The 22631-nt window shown below is 42.1% G+C and overlaps 1 protein-coding gene across 4 annotated transcripts in view; it reads right to left on the reverse strand.

Annotated features, from left to right (window-relative positions):
- MTCL2 (microtubule crosslinking factor 2) overlaps window positions 1–22631 on the reverse strand; it is a 106062-nt gene that overhangs the window by 73507 nt on the left and 9924 nt on the right. The gene's annotated exons all lie outside the window — the stretch shown is intronic.

The raw sequence follows: 22631 nt of genomic DNA on the forward strand, positions 1-22631 counted from the left end.
TACAGCCTCCTATTATTGGCAGTAGAGAAATACACAAATATCTGTTTTTCAAAACAGGGCATCATCAGAAATACAAGTGGAACATGGGGTGGAAGCTCAGTGGCAAACAAAATTACAAATACTTGTCCTTTCCACTGTCCAGGATGTGACCCAGGCCAGATCTATTATACACCCCTAAAGGAGTAAAATGCACTAGTGATATTTCATTAGTAAACTACCTTTATGTATAAGAGTATTCAGCTTGAAAAGAAAAGTCAGAATTTCCCAAATTCTGCTTTCAATACCTGTATGTTATTAATGCAATCCTGAGCCTACCAGCACCCCAGAAATATTTCAAGGGCAATGCTAATCCTTAACTAGTTTTCAAGACTACACTTAAGAGAGCAACAAACAACAGATGAGATTAACAGCTACAAATCCAACATTTACAGAGAAAAGATCAGAAAAAACTCCCATACACAAGGCTCTGAATCCACACAGCACCACAGCACAGGCTGCCAGTGCCAATACAGCTAATTGGTCCTAGGAGATTAGAAGCACTGGATGTGCCACACATGCAAAACGACAGCCCAAGTTATAGCACACAGCAAGGAAAAAAGGCAAGATAGTGCCATTCAGGACTGTTATCTGAAGAACTATACAGTAAGGAACACACTGTGAGACCGTAAAAAAATGACAATGCATGTGTGAAGAAGCCACTCCTGTCCCTGGGTGAATAACCATGCTCTCTCCAACAGACATGCTTCCAGAGTTGCAGCCTAATTGCCACTAAGTTATATTTCCTTCATTCTGGAAAAGAATCCCAAAGAATTATATACATGAACACAGCAAGGGAGAGAAAGCAAGGCCTCAAAGAAACTAAAAAGGCCCTTCCATATGCCTCCAGTAATGCCCTGTACTGATGGGCTCTGGTATGGTTTACTATGAACACACTCTTCCCACAATGGACTGGCTCCACTCTACATTTAGTGTTAGAGCATGCACTGAAAAGTAATATGATCCTGAGCTCTGGTTTGCCAAGCTACCCTTTCCCTGATACCAAAAGAGCAGCAAGCCTCCCCAAGGCTTCCCAAAGGGTGATTAACACATGGAATTCACTGCCACAGGAGGTGGTGGCGGCTGCAAGCAACAGACAGCTTCAAGAGGGGATTGGATAAACATATGGAGCAGAGGTCCATCAATGGCTATTAGCCACGAGGTATAGATGGAAAGCTCTGTATTCTTTGTGCTTGGGGGGAGGGCACAGTGGGAAGGCTTCTAGTGTCCTGGCTCCACTGATGAACCTCCTGATGGTGCCTGGTTTTTATGGCCACTGTGTGACACAGAGGGTTGGGCTGGATGGGCCATTAGCTTGATCCAACATGGCTTCTCTTATGTTCTTATGTATGCCTTTCAGCTCAGGCCTATTTACAGTGAATGTGCATGCACACACTTTAAAACAGCTCATTAACCACCACTCCAGAGCAGCCACTAACTAGAACATCATCTGTATGTCTTTAAATCAAGCACCCTGCCGTTGGCATCATGAAATTCTGCCTAGGTTTCCAGAGTTTTGTTCATGTTGCCACATCTATGAACTACTGCCTACTGCTTATTAAAGCATGCTGAATTAAAGGGTTCTGTAATGCACTTCACCACCACCTCCTTCAGTCACTTGCAAATCATCACTGTGTCCTTTTCCATAGAAAATGAAAGGAAATAAAAGTACCTTTGCTTGTTCAATTAGATTTTATTTATTTTATTTAATTCCATTTATATCCTTCCCTCTCCACCGAAGCAGGCTCAGGACAGCTTACATGCTCATGCGTATGCATGAATATAAAACATATAAAAGACAAAAACCATTAAGCAGTTTAAAACATTAAAAAGTTAACATTTTGATGCTATGGTCTTAAATTCTTTATGTTCTCTGTAGGCAGATCTTGGATGTTCCTTTCCACTGCTGCTTCAGGGCAGCTTGCAAGAGGTGATCCAGATGTTTCTTGAGGACTGTAGTGGCCAGCAATCTAGTTTGCAAATGCCTGGTGGAAGAGTGCCATCTTACAGGGCCCTAACTGCTTCTGGCAACTCGTTCCACCAGCATGGGGCCACTACAGAGAAGGCCCTGGCTCTAGTTGTCATGAGCCTGGCCTCCTTAGGGCCGGGGATTGAAAGCAGATTTTGTGATCCAGACCGAAGTGCTCTCCGGGGAACATGTGGGGAAAGACAGACCCTAAGGTATGCAGGTCCCTAGCCATATAGGGCCTTAAAGGTAAGGACCAGGACCTTGAAACGAACCCAGTATGCAATAGGCAACCAGTGCAGTGCTTTCAGCCCAGGTTGAATGTGCTCCCGTAAGGAAAGACCCAATAGCAACCTGGCTGCCGCATTCTGCACTAGTTGAAGCTTCCAGGTTTGAGACAAGGGCAGCCCCATGTAGAGGGCATTGCATTAATCCAATCTTGAGGTGACCATAGCGTGGATCACTGTCGCTAAGTCGTTGCGTCTGAGGTAAGGGACCAACTGTCTTATCAGCTGAAGGTAATAGAAGGCTGATCTGGCGATGGCCGCCACCTGGGTCTCCATATTTTAGGAGGGATTCAGGAGCACCCCTAAGCTTTTAACCTTGGGCACCTATGTAAGTAACGCCCTGTCAAAGGTCGGTAATGAGACCTCAGTTCCTAGACCGTGACGACTTAGGTACAGGACCTCCATCTTCGTAGATGAAGTATCCAGAAGATAGCATATCCTGTTGCCATATAAGTGGTATTGGTATGGGGTTGGTTCATTTACAATTTTGGTTAGTCAACTGTTTAATGGCAATTTATTGGTTATGTCAATGGTTCAACTCCATAGCATTAGGATAACAGTTTATCTATCAGACTGATAACAAGTCTGGCAGCTGAGGAACTTGGGCATTATTCTTTTCTTTACGTTGCCCCAACTTGAACAGCTTTTATTTATTTAGAAAAATAATATGTCGCCTCTTCAGAGGCAGACTTTATAGCTAATCCACAAGCAATACCTCATCAGTGCAACTTGGTATTAGGGAGGGATGCTAGCTCTAGTGCATGGCTGGCCAAACTGTGGCTCAGGAGCCACATGTGGCTCTTTCACACAAAATGCGTGGCTCTCGAAGCCCCCACCACCCTGCTGGCCAACTCAGAGAAGGCATTTTTCTTTTTAAATTATTTCACCAAGCCAAGCCAGCTGAGGGCTTGGAGAGTGCATTTAAAGTTAAAGTTGCTTTCTTTCCACCTCTCCCTCCCCCAACTACCCTGCCTGCCTGCCTCCCTGCCCGCCCTCCTAACATCTGATGTTCATGTCTTGTGGCTCTCAAACATTTGATTTTGATTCTATGTGGCTCTTTTGTTAAGCAAGTTTGGCCATCCCTCCTTTAGTCAAATCAGACATTCAGGTCTAACCATCTACCCACACATCACTTTGCCTCACCAGCCTCAACCCTCTGAAACATTAAAAAGCCTGACAGTCTATAACTCCAATATCAGAAGGGAACTCACTAAACACAGAGCTTAGAGTGAGGGTGGCTCAAGAGAGAGATGCTTGTTGCTATAAATATTTTACAGGGAGATAAAGAGGAAACTGTGGGTGGAGATGGGATTCTCCTCACTGTGAAACTTAAAACAGGAGGAATAACTAAACTCAAAAATGTAGGTCAACTTGAAGGAAAAAACTACTTCCCTAGTGGATAAAAATATCAGCAGGCTGTGAAGTGACAGCAGCATTTCTTACAGAAGAATACAAAGTTGCTCCAGTTACAACTGCTACCCCTGGAGAACAATCAAGAGAAATGCATGCACCTGCTTTTATAGGTCAAGCCTGATGGAAGGCCCTACAGAGGTACTCAACGTAGGCTGCTTCTCTGTAGGGGCATGAAAACAACATCACCACAGCAGCTGCTGTAAGTGGGGCAGAAATGGGCATAAGTAGTGCCACATGCTCTGATTCTTGCCATGCTTTATATAATGCTACAGTACAGCTTGGCACAGAAAGAAAAGGTAGGGGCAGATGTGGAACTTACCTCCATCTCCTCTCCACTGTGGCTGTGGGTGGAGCATCCACCCCACCATTTCCCCTTTGAGCTGGAGAAAATTAGATTTAAGAACATAACAAGAGCCCTGCTGGATCAGATCAGTAGTCCATCTAGCCCAGGATTCTGTCTCACACAGTGGCCAACCAGTTCCTCTGAAGGGCCAACAACATGGCATAGAGGCCAAGACCTTCCTCTGACATTGCCTCCTGGTTCACAGATTCACAGGTTGCCTAGCTCTGAATGTGGTGGTTCTCTTTAGCCATTGACAGATCTATCTTCCATGAATCTAATCCCCTTTGAAAGCGGTCTATGCCTGTGGCTATCTCTACATCCTCTGGCAGCAAATTTCACATTTATATTTTCTTCAGCTGGGAGGAGGGGGACATAGGATCCAAATTGGGTGCAACATCATCTGGATGTTCTCATTTGTTGTGGGGGCTTCCTGCTGACCAAGCAGGGGTAGCAGTCACAGGCTGGCCTTTGATTCAGCGGGAGCTCACAGGAGCATAGCTCCTGAACCTTTCAGACAGTTCTACCTCCTTCTTTCCACCTTGTCTGCTGAATAGAAGGTGCAGCTGCATAACAATCTCTGGATGAGCTCCACCACCTTTTTTTCTACAAAACGACCCCTGCACAGGTAATCCAAACATAATATAAACTGAAAATCTTGCAATTTATAGGTGTTCCAAGCCCTTTTCCTAGAATATTCAATATCTGGATTCAGAAACAAAACCAAATCTGACCCCATTTATGGAAAGACAAGTTCCATTCTAGTGTTCATGGTTTACAATTTATGTGAATATAGTACCCTTATATCTGAAATTTTTGCTCAAATTGACATAAATTTATCAAAGATTTTAGGTTTTCACGGCTGGTAACATCATTAGGGTTTGTAGAATCTTTCGGGATCAAGTGCCGTGTTCTACTGGAGAAAGTTTTCCTTCCAGACGTTTCGTTCTCAGCTGCGGAGAACATCCTCAGTGGCGTTGCAGCCGGAGCAGGCGCTCAGACATTCTTGGCTGCTGTGCATTGAGTGGGGCCAGGGCTGCTGGAGAGCTGCTATTTCTAGGCTGGAGGGGGTGTGATGAAAGGGCAATTGGTTTGTGGATGTGCCCATTGTTTGGTGGGGCTTCCTGGAAGGGTAGTGATAAGGAAACTGACTGTTGAATGTGACCATTGTTCCATGTTAATTGCTGGGAGGCAATGACATAAATTTGCACTTCAGGAAGTGGTGATATCTTTCTATTGACTAGGAGGATCAATGAGAGTCCCTACTACCACCAAATTAAAAACGTGTCAAAAGCTACTCCAGTAAATACATCATACTGGTTACGAATATCTTTCTTTGTATACAAAAATCAGAACTATTACAAAGCCATATTTAAATGCAACTAGACTATGTTACACTATAACCTAAGAGAAAAGAAGAAATCCCTCTTGTTTGGATCTCTCCAGCCCACTTCTCTCTTACAATATGGGATGCAACTAGAATCCCAGCATCTGACCATCTGTTGTTTCCTGTTTCACTAGCAGTAGTTCCCCTGAAAGAGAACCAAGCTCTCTCAGCCACATCCTCTGGCCCTGGTCAAATTCTCTGCTCCCTTTGGGAGATCGTTCTGGCTTTTGCTCATTTGAATCTGGAGGGTGGGAGCAGATATGTAAAATCCCTTTTACTCCTTTATGAGCCTAATTAATCGTCAGTGAAGGAAAGGAAAGCCAATCATAGAATGGCATCCATTAGGAAGTTCTTCTATTGAGCAAGTGAGCAGAGAGGGAACACAAACAATGGCTTCACAGCCGGCCTCCCAGACAGCATGTCAAATCTGATGATGAGGTGAGGAATCATTTCCAAGGGCACCAGAGGATTCAGTTCTCTGTACTAACAGCATCCCAGCAAACTGCAACCACAAAGCAGTCTTCTTCGGCTAACCCTCTTTTAAACTAAATTACACTTTGGAAAACCTCATAAACTTCCCAAGTTGCAGCAGTCATACAATTTATAGAATGAGCTTGTGCAAGGGAAATTCATTCATTTTAATGAAACTGCAAAAGAAGACCTGCCTTAATCATATACTTCAGTGTGCTACAGGAAAAGCACTACCACCAGTGTGCTTAACAATGTACCATGCACAGAATAAGACTGCGGAGGGATGTCAAAAACTAAATCCTGTACAAAGCAGCTCATGTACAGGACCAGCTCTACCAGGCAAAACTGGCTGGAAGGCAAACACTAGGAAGGCTTTTCCAGTGGCTTCCATGGGATGGAAGAGAGCATGAGTCACCTTAGTAAGCTCTCAGATTGCAACTTGAATTAGATAACCTCTTAAAAGGTTATCTAATAGACAATCAGTTTTATAAACAGGCTAATTGAAGTTTGACTAACTTTATTAGCTAATGCAACAGGGAAAAGAAACTGCTCTATTTCTTCTGATGCCGTGCTCTTGTTTGACAAATTTCTTACTACAATGTAGTACTAAAATTGTAATGGGAGAGTATTTAAATCCACATAATTACTGATAATTTTAGTGACACACATTACTCATTATGGAAGTATCAGCATAGCGCTGATCCCCATTTATGTGCTTAGTGACACTGTTCAAGAATGAGTAGAAGAAAGCAAGTACACTGTATGCACCATATGTAAGAACTGTGACTGTATATGGGAGGGGAGGCACACATAGCATATTTGCATCAGGCTTACAGAAATACTGCTTGAATCTTGCATGGCAGTTCATATCACTTTTTTTGTATTTTTTTGTGTATGTGCGTGTCCGTGTCTGCAACTGGAAGTCATGTCAACCTCTGGTGACTGACCCCTACTGGAGGATATTCTGGGAGGTAGCTGAATAAGCCTGCCCCCACTTCCCAACTGGCTATTTCAAGGACAGTCACCCATCAAAGTACAGTTGACCCTCCTTAGCTTCCAAGATCTGACAAGAACAGGCTTGCCTGGGCTATCCAGGTCAGGACCACATCAGATTTAAAAATCATCACAGTTATATGTGGTACCACACTCCTATAAAAACTGGTCGTTTTCTCAGACATGAAATAAGAAGATCTTTGTACAAGACGTGGAACGAAATTAAAGTACACTATACTTATACCCCCAAGTGGCTATCCCCGATAGAAGCTTTGACTCATCCAAATCTATACAATTGGGATAACCCACAGGATTATGTCTATCTATTAAACGACCAAAACGATTTGATTGAGGAAGAACTCTCTAAATTAAGTTGATGGCTTCAATGTCAACTCAAATCAAGATTTCGAAAAGACAAGGAAAACGGCTTCACTAAAACACCAATTGAACTAGATCTTATCTTAGAGTCTAAACAGAAGTTAATCTCTAAAGTGTACGATTGGTTACTGCAAATCAAGATGCAGGAGGAAGTCGTAAAAGAAGCATGGATCCGTTGGTTGAAGGACTTTGGCTATAACATAGACTTGGAAGAGTGGGAAAAAATATGGAAACAGAATTTAAAATTAACAAAACCAGCAGATTTTAAAGAAATATAAAATGGTATACAGATGGTATCTTACACCAGACAGGTTGGCCAAAATTTATCCTACATACTCCAACAAGTGTTGGAAGTGTCGAGAAACTAAAGGGTCCTTGTTTCATATATGGTGGCAATGTAAAGATGCCAAAAAATACTGGACACAAGTTAATATTTGGACCCAAAAGATCCTAAAAATACAAATCAACCATGTGCCGGAGCTGTACCTTTTAAACATTTGTAGACAAAGCCTTCCTATGACCAAATTGAAACTGTTATTGTACATAGTTACTTCTGCTAGAATACTATATGCTAAATATTGGAAAAATGACAGAATCCCTAATAGAGATGAACTTATTAGTAAGCTGTTGGATGCCGCAGAGTCTGATTTAATGTCCACAAGATTAAGAAATGGTAACTTGCAAAAATGTCAGGAGGAATGGGATCCCATTTATAAATGGGTCAAAAGTAAAGGTTTTGGTTTGGAGTAATTATAATTTTTTTTTTGCTCTTTAATCCTCTCCGCCTCCCAGTGTATGATTGGGTATTTGTTTTTAGATGTTTGATTAGGAATGTATAGTGTGGTGTATTGAGATGTGTAGTTTGTAGTTTGTTAGTGGTATTGTTTGTATGATTGTATTTGTATGTGTATTGTTTTATGTTTTTCTTTGTTATGTGCTAACCTTCTTTCAATAAATACTATTTCTCTAAAAAAAAAAGATTTAAAAATCATGCTGGCTGCATAACCAGCTTTAAGTTTCAAAATATGTCTTCTTGGAGACACTTTCCATGTTTCAGGTTTAACCTGAGGACATACAAGTGGAGTACTCTAAGTTCCTGGCACATGTACCAGCACAATGCATACATTTTCAAATATGCACGGCATGTTCACATTTCACACATATTAAATTTATATCCAAAATGTTTATGTACACACCAACAAAAACAAGATGAGAGAAGCAGCTTTCAGAAAACATTCCTCAGATCTGCACTTCTTACCACAACTTCAAGAATTTGAAATACCTAAAGATTTAGATGAGGAACTGAACTGCCTTGTAAGAAAGCAAATAATAAGCCCTTGTGTTCTTTACTAATAAGATAGTAAGAATTAACACTTGGGTCTGTTTCCTACAACTTCTCAGCTAGATCTGCAGAGATTCTGAGTTAACATTAAAGAACAAAGGGCCATTCACAAGAGTTACCTAAAGACACTGCTCATAGGTACTGAACACTAGATTTCAGCCCCAGTCACTGTGGAGAGCGAAGGTTATGACTCAGTAGTAGAGCACATGTCTGGCATCCAGAAGACTCTGGGTTCTATCCCTGACATCTTCAAGAACCTTAAATAAAAGGTACTGAGAAAGACTTTTCTGTCTCTGACAGAGTAGAGAAGACTGAGCTAGGTGGACCAATGGGCTGACTCGGTACAAGGGAGTTTAATTTGTTTGGAAAAGCAGCCTCTGGAGCCCTTCCATAACCAGCTGAAGTTGCCATTGAAAATGACATCTCTGCAATAGCATTTAGGTCACATAACCAGCTTTTTGCAGGTATTCACAAAGGAAATCTTGATTTAAGTATGTGAGCAGAAATGCCAGTGTGAAATGAATGAATGCATAAAACTATTTGTTGTTTGGAACAGAGAATCCTGCAGCAGATAGTTCTCATGTGTAATGTTTTCTGATGGGTTAATTCAGTGTTGCAAGGGACTAGAGAAAGAGGGATGCTTTTGAAAAGAAATCTACATTGTTCAGAACTGAATGGCAGCATTATTGCATCAACCCTATCTTATTAAACAGGCATTACTTGAACCATGATCAAGTTTCAATGAGAGTATGTAATTAAAGGCCATATCATAACGATGCTTTTCCTCCTTTGGAAGGCAATATTATAACAATATTTAAAACTAGAGGCTGTAACAGTAGAAAACAAAGGAACAGAGCAATTAAATCCACAATTCCACTGGCCCTAACATCAAAGCACTGCCCACAGGTATTTATTGGAGGGGGGGGGGACTTTTCTTTGACAGCTGCAATAATAAAAAAAAGGAGAGCTCAAACTGAACAGGCAAACTGAACAGCTTCAAAAGCCAGACCAATCTTGGAAGACTTGGAACAACAGCAAAGTCACCAAATGATTACCTAAAGAAGGGGTGGCCAAAATGTGGCTCAGCAGCCACATGCGGCTCTTTCACACACATACTGTGCAGCTCTCAAAGCCCTCACCACCCTGCTGGCCAGCTTGGAGAATGCATTTAAAGTTAAAGTTGCTCTCTTTTCACCCCTCCCCATCCATCCATCCATCTTCCTTCCTGCTCTCAAACATCTGACGTTTATTCTGTGTGGGTCTCATGTTAAGCAAGTTTGGCCACCCTGACCTAAAGGATGTTCATCCATAGGGTTGTTCTGACAATATAGACTGCCTCCCATACCAACAGTAATGAGTGCACAAAAGAAGGGCTCCCTTGATTATACATACAAAACATTCAATTCCTGCAACAAGGGTGCATACAGGCAGTCTTGACATCTTTCCTCACATTCTCCCTCCTCCATCCAGACAGCCAGTGTGGCTTTGAAGGATCATCTGATTCTGTATGTCCCTGTGCACCAACTACAGTCATCAGGCAGCAATCTGTTGGCTCTCTCACCACTTAGGGTGGCCTGTCTGCCATCAGTCAGAACCTGGGCCTTTTTCAACATGGCCCCAGCACTGTAGAATGGGCTTCCCTGAAGAGGTGAGGGGGGACCTCTCCCTGGAGATTTTCAGGAGGTGCTGCAAAGCCTGTCTGCTTGCCAGGTAGAGATGTTTTCAGCAGCAGAGAAGGGGAGAGATTTGGGGCTTGATATTTTATTTTGGTTTTAACTGAAAATGGTTTTCACTATTATTGTAAACTGCCTTAAACTACAAGGAAAGGCGGGATATAAATGTTTTAATACAAATAAAGAGGTTCAAATGTTGAACTAGGACAGGGAAGAATCTAGTTCAAAATCCCACTTGACAGATAAGTTATTGTGTGACCTGGCTAGGACCAGTCAGAGTCTCTCTCTCCTTCTCTCTCAATAACTTACCTCACATTGTTGTTATGAGAATAAAACAGAGGGAAGAATCATATGCACTGGCTTGAGGTCTTTGGAGGCAAGAAAAGGTAAAAATGAAATTGAATAAATAAATAAATTCTCACCAAGAGATTCCCCAGAGCCCAAGCATTCAGAAGTAATGCCAGGTGTTCTCTTTACCTGACCTGTTTTTCAACAACAGATAGAGTAAAGCTGTAAAGGAATTTACAATCCAGCTCAGGTTTTATATGTTAATGAAAATGTAACTAAAACTTTAAATTTAGATTTTATTTTTAAGGACAGTCTTATCTATTCTTTCACAAGACATTATTATCTATTCTTTCACAGATAATTAAGCCATAAATCCTTTCTCATGCTACCTAATTCGTTTTCCATTTCTCTGAATAAAACAGAACTGTCAATAAACCTGAGAAATCTTCAGGAGATAAATCATTCAACAAGTGATGCTGCCCTACTTTTACTGAGGTTTTCACAAAATCAGCCCAACAATATCCAATATTGAGGCAATCTGATGACATAAAAAAGCCATTTCCCAGGAGATACCAGGTCATACCATGATGCTTGATACGTTTGTTCCTATTGATATGTAGAAGTATCACTTTGCTATTCCAATCAAGGTCAGGTAGAATACATAGAATATTTCCACTAACCCTTACCTGGATAACCCAGGCAAGCCTGATTTCATCAGATCTTGGAAGCTAAGCAGGGTTGACTCTGGCAAGTACTTGGATGGGAGACCTCATTGGAGTACCAGAGCTGAAGGCAGGGGCAAGCTTTATTCAGCCACCTCCCAGAATTCACCCATGCCCCCAGTAGGGGTCAGTCACCAGAGGTTACCATAACTTCCAGGTGCATACACACACATTTAAAACAATACCAAATTAAAAAAACAGTTTCCACTAAGCAGCTCACTGCGAAGGAGGCCAATACCTTTTGCCTAGGTTTGCAATCCTCTCAGTATCTTCATTTAAACCAGAGCCCAGTGTTCAAAACAATTCAACCAGTTTTTTCATTCTCTTTTTTTAATTCAGGTGGGTATCTGTGTTGGTCTGATGTAGCGGAACAAAGTTTCGGTCCAGTGGTACCTTTAAGACCAACAAAGTTTTATTCTTTATTATTATTATTATTATTGTGGTGGTCGTGGTTGTTTGCATCTGTGAGCTTATATTCGTATTCCTACTTCTTAGGTAAGGCTCACAGAAAATACCTTGCCCAAGGGTACAAAATAAATCTGAACTCAGGTCTTCAGAACGAAAGCCAAGCTCTTTAGTAAAGTACACACTCTCTCATTTGATCCAGTTTGTATATTACACAGTCTAAACTCTCTAAAGAAGAGCTGCAGCCACATAGGATAAACCTCAGAATGCAATACGGCTGCATTTTCCAGGATCAATATTTCATATTGAGGTACAGAGTTCCTATTAATTCATACTGTGGAACAGAAGATCTAAATGTTCTTAATAAAAGTAAAGTAGGACTCTTTACTACAGAGAACAACAAGTAATACAACTAAGGTATCTTTTGACCCCCTTTCTTAATATAGACCCCAGTCACAAAAAGTATACAGAATGACACATCCAAATAATAAAAAGACAGAAGTTAAACTCTCCAATTGCCTAACTATGGGTATATTGCACTGCACTCTTTCAGGAATACATCTCTGAGGTTTCCATGTGACACACCACTCGAACTATTTCTGCCAGACTGAAATAGGATGCGTAACAATCTTTTGAAGACGACTGAAGACTGCAGATTTATACACCACCCTTCTCTCTGAATCAGAGACTCAGAGTGGCTTAAAGTCTCCTATAATATCTTCTCCCCCCACAACAGACACCCTGTGAGGTGGGTGGGGCTGAGAGGGCTCTCACAGCAGCTGCCCTTTCAAGGACAACTCCTGCCAATAGCTATGGCTAACTCAAGGCCATTCCAGCAGTGGCAAGTGGAGGAGTGGAGAATCAAACCTGGTTCTCCAAGATAAGAGTCTGCACACTTAACCACTACACCAAACTGGCTCTCACTTGATCATGTTAAGTCTAAAGGCAACTCGCCTGACAGCAGAATGCAGAACGACAACAATTTACAAAGTCTCATTTAATCTAATTCAATCTTCACCAGATCTCATCTATTAAAACCAATTACCCCACCAAATTTCGGTAGTTAATATTTCTGGCACAATTTTGCAAATTATAACTTTTTTTTATTCAAAAGGAGAGAGAATTGTAACAGTGTGCAGTAACACATGCAAACAGCCAGAAAGGGTAATGAAGATTACATCTGGCAGCCATAAAACAAAAGCAATGAAATATTTGGAGAATAAGGAAGACAGAATACTTTGATCTGGATTTTACATTAGTTAAATCACTGTCTCACAAAGACCATAAAACCAGTTAATACAAACTGGGCTGAGCATACAGATTCCACAATAAAACAAAACCACTCAGGATACACAGTAGCATAACATCGTGGAAAGCCAAGTCCAGGACAGCAACTAACCCATAAACCTACACTTGTCCCATTAAGTACAAGACCAGTGTAAAAAAGAGTGCCAAGGATAAATAATAATTTTGAAGATCCAGGTTAGAAAGATTTTATTTGTCAACAGAAGTAAAAGCATTCAGGTTTCCAGCACTGTATCGTGCATTTGCAAGGAACATATGGCATAAATGCACAGGCAACCATTATCCCTCCTGCTAACAGTAAAGCAGCTGGCCCCCATTAAGGCTTCTGTCCATCACATCTACATATGTGAAGGACTCCCTGAGCATTTGCTTTGTTTCTTTTACTGGAATGCGGTGGGTTGGATCCAAAGTACCATCAGCAGATCTAACATAATGAGACTTTTCTACATTTTTGTCCCACACCACAACACTGCCATGTGATGCTACCTTCAGGATTTAGGGGACCAGTGCTAGTACAATGTGGATGGGGGCCTGGGGAACAGGATTCAGCTAATGCCCTTTCTGCCAGATGAAATGAGGGCCTTGCGGAACCTTGTGCAGTTCCACAGGGCCTGCAAGACTGTCCTCTTCTGGCTGACATTCAATTGACTTGGCACCGGTATTTAAGAGAAGTGGAAGAAGGCTGTCGCCACCAGAATAGCACCAACTCAGTACTCTGTTCTAACTGTTTTAATTATTGTATATTTATTTTATTATTGAATGTGTAATTTTAATACTCATTAATTTAATTGTTTGTGGGATTTTATGTTGTGAGCCACCCTGAGCCTGCTTCAGCGGGGAGGGCGGCATATAAATAAAATAAAATAAATAAATTCCTGTACTGGAATACAAGTATCAAATTCAACTGAGTTATGATTTGCAAAGTTATATTACTGAACTGTGTTCTAATTCTTGCATTTATGTCCCCCCCAGCTGCTCTCAAGAGCCCCGTGACGCAGAGTGTTAAAGCTGTAGTACTGCAGTCCTAAGCTCTGCTCACGACCTGAGTTCGATCCCAGGCGATAGCTGGATTTTCAGGTAGGTGGCTCGAGGTTAACTTTGCCTTCCATCCTTCCGAGGTCGGTAAAATGAGTACCCAGCTTGCGGGGGGGTGGGGGGAGTGTAGATGACTGGAGAAAGCAATGGCAAACCACCCCGTAAAAAGTCTGCTGTGAAAATGTTGTGAAAGCAACGTCACCCCAGAGTTGGAAATGACTGGTGCTTGCACAAGGGACCTTTCCTTTCCTTTCCAGTTGCTCTCAGTTTTTGTTTAAAACAAATGGCTGACTATCATATTTTAGATAGAACTGGAATATGTGAAACTACTGTTTACAAGTCAGATCATGGGCCAACTGTTTCCAACTGGCAGGGGATCTCCAAAGACAGAGACAAGCCTTACCTAGTCTTGCTATCTGACATCCTTAACTGGAACCTCCAGGGGTCTATCATGGGACCTTATCCACACAAAGCAGCAAGCTATGGCTCCTAGCTGCAAAGACCTCCTCCCTGTACCGAATTTTCAAAAATAACTCAATTCTGTCTCTGCTTATCATTTGAGCACACAGTATTTATATTCTAATGGAATGTATCACACCTCCATTGCGTGCATGCACATGCACACACACAAGCAGCTATTTATTTATTTTTTTGCCATCAGGTAATAGCCAATTCATGGCAAACCTGTAGTGTTTTCAAGGCAAAATGCATTCAGAGGTGGTTTGCCATTGCCTGCCTCTGCATACTGACCCTGGTATTCCTTCATGGTCTTCTGTTCAAATACTAACCAAAACCAACCCTCCTTAGTTTATGAGATCAGACAAAATCAAACTAGCCTGGGCTATCCAGGGCACAAATAAATTTTAGGAGAAGTGTAAATAAAAATTGACACAAGGTTGTCGAAAATATTTTAGGCATGCATGTCCCAGAGGCATTTAATATGCTATACTAGGGCAACAGTTGCTTAAAATTCTAAAACAGGTGTCTGTCGAAGACACACTCCTTTACCTGACAAGGATTGCCTTGTCCCAACACGTACTTCAAGGGGTCAATAGAAGGACACACTAGGAAGGCTTAGCATAGCAGCATCACATTGACTATGGCATCAGTGTGTGTTCCAAAATTTAAGTAATAAATCTGTCAACCTATCTGCACAGCCCCATAATTGCAAGCTGTAGGTTTCCATACTACACATGACTGGCTCATTAACTTTTTGGCAAACTGCTGCTCCAAGCCATATAAAATGGGATTTACACTAGAGCACGGTGGCCAAACTGGCTCGGGAGCCACATGTGGCTCTTTCACATATTCTGTGGCTCTTGAAGCCTCCACCACCCCATTAGCTGTCTTGGAGAAGGCATTTCTTTAATCACTTCTCCAAGGCAACCCAGCTAGCGGCTTGGAGAATGCATTTAAAGTTAAAGTTGTTTTCTTTCCACCTCTCCTTCCCCCATCTATTTGCCTGTCTTCCTGTCTTGCAGCTCTCAAGCAGCTGATGTTCATGTCTTACAGCTCTCAAATATCTGGCATTTACTCTATTTGGCTCTTACATTAAGCAAGTTTGGCCACACCTGCACTAGGGGGAAAGAGTGGAGAGTAATGGGGGGGCCAGTATAATTATCTGGTAATTAAAAACACCAAATATGTATGCCAGTGTTAAGCAACAAAAGACAAACAATGCAACGGTCTTTCAGAAAGCTATCTACTTCCAAGAGCGAATTACTATTTGTGGTTAGTTGAGTGCGACCTTGTGTTCTACAGGCAAATAAACCACTAATTAATATCCCTAATTACATGATGAAAATATCTCCTCTTATTACATTGACACCCAACCGTTCCTCCAAGATATTCATTCCAGCACTCATGTTTTCCTCCCACCCCCATTTTATCCTAACATCCCTGTGAGGTAGTTTAGGCTGAGACCAAGGTGGCCCAGTAAGTTTGTGGCAAAACCACAATTTGAACACAGGACTCCCCAGTCCTCTTCCAGCACTATATCCAGAGTTGTGTATAAGTCAAGCGCATCAGATCTGGGAGATTCATGTTCAAACCTCCATTCTGTTATGGACACTTGCTGGGTGACCTTGGGGCAGTTATATACCCTCAGTCCAGCCTATCTCACAGGATAAAATGGAGAAGAGGAGAGCAAAACATTGGAACTTACCTCAAAGTTTCTTCTCTTCAGTGCGGTGAAATCATCCAAGCTGGTTAGGCCACGTCTCTGTTTGTTCAGGTAGGGCTATGCAAATTTTGCATGGACCCTTACTGGAGAGATCACTAGAGACCTAACCAGCTTGGAGGACTTCTCCCACTGAAGAACAATGTAAGCAGTTTTGGGCCCCCACTGGGGAGAAAGGTGGGATACAGCAAAGCAAATTAACAAATATCCACTATACTGTGCTGGCTCACCTCTTGTTCAACAGTACGCTTTCACTTTCTACTTGGTCCTAAGCTAGTTACTATTTTGAGAGGGAGCTTGAACAACATGAAAATTTAAATTCTGTCCAGAACTGACCCCATACTGCATGAGCTGCACTTGTATTCTTACAATCTCCCACTATAACATGGAAATCAGCATCAAGGAATAACAAGGAAACATTTCCTTGAAGATTAAAGAGAACAAAAGCAGCAGCTTTCAATTAACTCCAAGCCACAGACTGACAGAAGGAACAGCACTATGACAGAGCAGGGAAAAATAAGATAAAATTTCCACAGGGAACTCTAGGGTCTCCAGCATGCTGTGGGGTCAAGGCCTCTGGCCTAGCAGGTTCATGTGACCCAGAAAACCAGACTGCTCCCAATAGAATCTATTACAAGAACTTTGTGACTGAAGCAGCAGAGCCTCGGAACACATGGATCATCATAAAGCCTCATATGCGATAAGTCTAGCAATACTCAGCATTTAGAAGAGAGGATTTATATCCTGCCCTTCACTCAGAGTCTCAGAGCAGTTTACAATTTCCTTTCCCTTCCTCTCCCTACAACTGACACCCTGTGAGGTAGGTGGGGCTGAAAGAGCTCTCTGAGAACTGCTCTTGTGAGAACAGCTCTACAAGAACTGTGGTTGACCCAAAGTCACTCAGCAGCTGCATGTGGAGGAGTGGTGAATCAAACCTGGTTCTCCCAGATTAGAGTCTGCACACTTAACCACTATACCAAATTGATAACACCATAACTGGCTTTATACAGCACTTTTAGCGCTCCCAGGCTAGCCTGATCTTGAAAGCTAAGCCTGATTCTTAGATGGCAGACTACCAAGGAAGTCTAGGGTTGCTATGCAAAGGCAAGCAAACCTAGACTAAAATCACCTCTGAACTTCTTTTGCCTTGAAAACCCTACTAGGTCACATATTGGTAAAGTTGCCAGCTCTATTAGAAAATCATATGCGGGGCCAATATAGAATAAGTTCCTTGAAGACAGTGTGGCAAACGGTCCCCTAATCACCCATATGTTCACCTTCTAAGAATTTAATGTTAAGAACAGAGATAACCCCCCCATGCCAATAAGCTTCCTAATTCATGTAGCATGATACATAAACTTCATTTAACCTTCCCAACCTTTGTTTTCCCCACATGACTTTTTGTATTTCAGATTGGGAAGTACCTGGATATTTTGGGGGTGGAGCCTGAGGACAGCAGGATACAGGAAGGACTTCAGCTGGGTATAATGCCATTAAATTCATCTTCTAAAGTGGCCATTTACTCCAAGTGGGCTGATCTCTGTCATCTGAAAATCAGTAATAATCCTAAAAGATCCCCAGCCACCACCTAGAAGGTGGCAACCCTATCTACAGGGTTGCCGTAAACTGGCTGCAACATGATGTCACTGTTTTATTGCAATCCTTAGTTTTAATCTCTGTAGAGCATCCCAACATTATTACGCCCCACACTACAGATGAGAAGGGCAAGAGAATTCCTGACTGAAAACCACCTAATGAATTTGTGGTAAAGGAGAGATTTGAACCTAAGCCCTCCTGGATCACAACTCTTTCTCTTTATCATTACACTACCACTAGCACTCCTTCTACAAGCTATGTGTCTTGTTAAATAATTATCAGGACCACCACTTAAGATTCCCAATCACTGAAAAGCTAAATATGTTGTAAAAGCTTTCTCAGGTAGTGTTCTCAGGTGTCAACTTTAGGTATGTCTACATCACAACATGTATTTTGAAATTAACATCTGATTGATCAGTAAAAAAAAAACCCTACAAAAATGTAATCACCTACATTACAGCTTTATCCTACTGGAGAAACTGAAGGAAAGTGTTTAACACTGGTTGTGTGTTTGAGGATTCATAAAAAAGAATACAAAAGGATAAAGGGGTAAGGAAATCTTATTTCTACCTCATGGGGATTTTCAGTAATTTCTTTGATAGCATGAAAGGAAAAGAGACAGTCATGTCAGCAACAGGGCAAAGGCCAGCCACACTGAAACCCTCTGCCAGCACAACTAAGGATGCCAATCTCCAGGTGAGACCTGGAAACCCCATGGAATTACAGCTCCTCTCCAGACTTACAGAGGTTAGTTCTCCTGGAGAAAATGGATGCTTTGGAGGGTGAACTCTATGGCACTGTATCCCACTGAGGTCTCTGTCCTCCCAGGCTCCACCCTCCAATCTCCCTGAGTTTCCTAACCTGGAGCTGGCAACCCTACACCCCCACCTTCCACCAGTGACTAGGGGGACTGGCAACCTAAGAACAACAAATTGGGCTGCCAGAGGGGAGAGGGCAGACGGGGAGAGAGAGAATGAGAATAAATAGGTAAAACACTGTTGCAACTTGACCCCAGTCTGTACAAATTAACAGCCTCCAAACTGGGAACTTGTGAAGCAAGGCTAACACAAAACACATTACAGCTCAAAATGTAAAAGGTTTGCAAAGTGTTGTTTTTATTGCATGTTACACTGGAAAAAACATATTGTTTGCATGCTAGTTATTATGTAAAATTTATATTGCATAATGCCTACTATTCTACAAGTCAGTGTTGATCTCAGTTATTTGCACTGAGGAATGAAACAAATGGTAAATTCTAAAATGTAATTTTTCCAGCCTCATTATAAATGCAGTGGCCACATTTTCTGTATTATCTATCATATCCTGCTAGGAATGCTGTTAAAAATTAGTAAAAATAACAAATTGCTGCTTCCCACAAATGTACATTTGGAGCTAAGCATTTATGGTGTTTCACACAGGCAAAGTTTAGACCTTCCATTAAAATTACAAAGAATAAAGTATTTGCTATTGGGGCACTATTTGAAGGTGGAGATTTCCTCCTATATGGCTCCTTTTTCACTTTAGGAAGAAAGAAAATGCCCTATCAATTAATTCATAGACAAGTTTCACTTTTTAGCAAGAAGGGAGAGAGGTCTGAGATTAACACAGGAATGAAAGGGAGGACAGAGCAAACAAGCGAACAAGACCTGAATCTGAATATGAGGAGAAGGCCAGTTAGAAACCCTGAGCTCACATCTGTCTGAATCCCATATGTCAGTTCTCTATGGTGCATGTCTATTATTTTGACATGTGACTGACTGAAGAGTTCTCTTGCCCTTGTTGCAAAAGGGTTCCCCAGTGCCCATTCTTTGTCTTCCTCTCCTTCTGCAGCTGCTGCCAGTATCACATCTCACATTTTCCATTCTGCCGAGCAGAGCTCTTGTTTCCCCACACACAGATGACAAGCCAGTGACCTGCGAGTCCTCTTAAAGGCACAGCATCCTAGCATGGCCACTGTCGTTAACAGGTCTTTGACATCTGGTGAGAGGTCAGGCAGAGAAGGTCAGCACAAACACTCTCAATACCACCCTCACAGGTTCACCACAGGAGATAAACAGCCTGGTATGGTCCTCCAGCCCTGTGCTGTCCGACTGAATCTGAAACTTCAACAGCACAGCCTAGCTAAAAAACAGCACTGAGATCAGTAACAGAGAACAAAGAATGCACAAAGAAATTTCAGAAGATGGTCATTCCTAGCATCAGCTGTTTGAACATGGGCTATTTGTCCTTGGTTGGATGCTGTTGAGAAGCATTTGCTCCCCCTGCTTCCCTGCAGCATCACGGTGCATTCACAGTCCTCCCAGGACAATTGGGGAACAATTGCAGCAAAACCTGGATTGGTTGCCATCTGGGTGAAAATGTTTCCTAGTTCTGCCCACATAGCAGCTATTTTCCGTGCCCCTGCACCCATGGAGACAATTTCATTCCCCTACCATATCTGCAATGAATTTACTCCTAGCATTACAACACTACAACAATTTCTGTGTGTATCAGGTTCCTTAAATTCCCATCTTTTTAAAAAAAGTTTCTAATTTAATTTAATTTAATTTTTCAATTTATACCCCACCCTATCCCGCAAGCGGGCTCTGTCTATTCTAGCTCTGTCTATTGTGGAGAAGTAAGGAGAAAGGAGTATCTCCACAGCAAAAGAAACACCTTTTTTCTTTTTAATGAAAGCTGAAAATTCAGAGACGTTAATCCTGAGATTGCTATAAAATGACGATATTCAACTGGAGATTTTTTAAAAATTGAAAAGGCCCTGGTGGCACTTGGGGGGGGGGATGTCCCAGCTGGTGAACCAGGGCAGGGAAACTGCCACATTGAAGCCCTGTTGCCACTGCACTGTATCAGTAGCTGCTACAACAATGGGAAAGCTATACAATCCTTTCACTGTGCAGAAAACACAATCTTCACATATATTTCTAGAGAAGATACAGCAGGCAAAAAGCCAGCAACAGCAATGAAAACGAAAAGAAACAATAAATCTTAACTCTTCATCCTTATAATTTGAATGGAGGAGAAAAATGAAACGATCAGATGTCGGCCTATTCTTCCAACAGGCCAACATCATTCTTCCAACAGGCCAACAAAGCTAAGCAGTGAACTAGTACAGAATCCACATGTTGAACCTGTGAATGCCACTGCCATTTTAAAATGATTTTAAAATGCTGCAAGGGCCCAATTCTGATCAGGGCCATAGCGCAGTCAGCTGAAGCATTCTTGTCCCAACCCCACACATTTTCAAATGCCAAAATAGCTGCAGAGGGGGCTGGGTTTGGTCCTAAGAAAAAGCAGAACGCAAAACTAATTTATTTAGAATATTTCTATGTCACCTCTTTGGAGTCCTTCTCAAGGTGGATAGGAATTAAAAACATAGTTTAAACAAGAACACAAAAAAGTCACTGAAAACAAGCTTTTAAATAACAAGCCATTAGACTAGGCTTCCCAACCCCCCCGCCCTGGCGGGGGACCCCCAAAATTGCATCCTCCTCCCCCACTCTCAAAAAATCTGGGGGCGGGGGGGGGGAGAGAACATACCTTCAGGCATCATGTTGTACAGCTTCTGATCCGTTTTAAAATGTGTCCCTTTAAGGCTGAACAGGAAACAGGAAGGGCTTCATGGGAAAGTAACAGTTTCCATGGAGAACGGCCCCTCCCTTTCTTTTCCTGTGGAACCTTGCTTTCGTTTTCCCAGCAAGCACATTCTGCTGGAAGAAGACCAAGTACGGTAAGTGTTTGTGTGTGTGTGAGAGAGGGAGGGGGGATTCCCTGGTATGGAGGCCCTTCCCCCCCTTTAGAAAGCGTGGGGGGGAGGGAAATGTCTACTAGGCACTCTATTATTCCCTATGGAGAATGATTCCCATAGGGAATAATAGGGAATTGATCTGTGGGAATTAGGGGCTCTGGGGGGCTATTTTTTGAGGTAGAGGCACCAGATTTTTAGTAGAGCATCTAGTGCCTCTCCCCAAAATACCCCCCAAGTTTCAAAACGATTGGACCAGAGGGTCCAATTCTATGAGCCCCAAAAGATGGTGCCCCTATCCTTAATTATTTCCTATGGAAGAAAGGCATTTAAAAAGGCGTGCTGTCCCTTTATATGTGATGGCCAGAACTCCCTTGGAGTTCAATTATGCTTGTCACATCCTTGTTCCTGGCTCCACCCCCAATGTCTCCTGGCTCCACCCCCAAAATCCCCAGATTTTTCTTTAATTGGACTTGGCAACCCTACATTAGACATACAGTAAGCAGCATAAAAACTATCCACAAAACAACAGAACAGAACCATTAAAAAGCTGATAAGATAAAAACCCTAATTAACTAACAATGTCACCAAAGTTTATAGATTATCTTGTTTGTAATGCTTGGCTGCATTATAAATCAAAAGCCACATTCTGAAGGTATTTCTCAGTAATACATCTAAAATTTTCAAAGGCCTGTTGTGCTCCTGATGTTTACTGGGAACCATAATAGGGCCAAGTGTTTTCCCTCATATGAGCCTGCTAAATTCCACTCTAAGTCCCTCAAATCTTCCACCAGAACCCACATGCACACCACTACTCTTCATATACTAAGAATCATGGATCTTTCTGCATTCCCTCTTCACAGAAGCTCTGATACCAGAAAAGTTTATTCCCAGGGTCACAGGGATCGGGAGGCTGCAGTGGAAAACAAGAAAAGACCAAAATCATGGTCTGTTCCCTCTTTTTGCTGACAAACGTTTCCTGGAGTCAGAAAGGACTATAGTGAGAGGGGGGGGGGAATGCAGGGGGGCACCATTCTCTTCAGCTGATTGATCATGCTGATCCAAACACTTGT

This window comes from Heteronotia binoei, chromosome 2, assembly GCF_032191835.1.
Source record: "Heteronotia binoei isolate CCM8104 ecotype False Entrance Well chromosome 2, APGP_CSIRO_Hbin_v1, whole genome shotgun sequence".
NCBI lineage: Eukaryota > Metazoa > Chordata > Lepidosauria > Squamata > Gekkonidae > Heteronotia > Heteronotia binoei.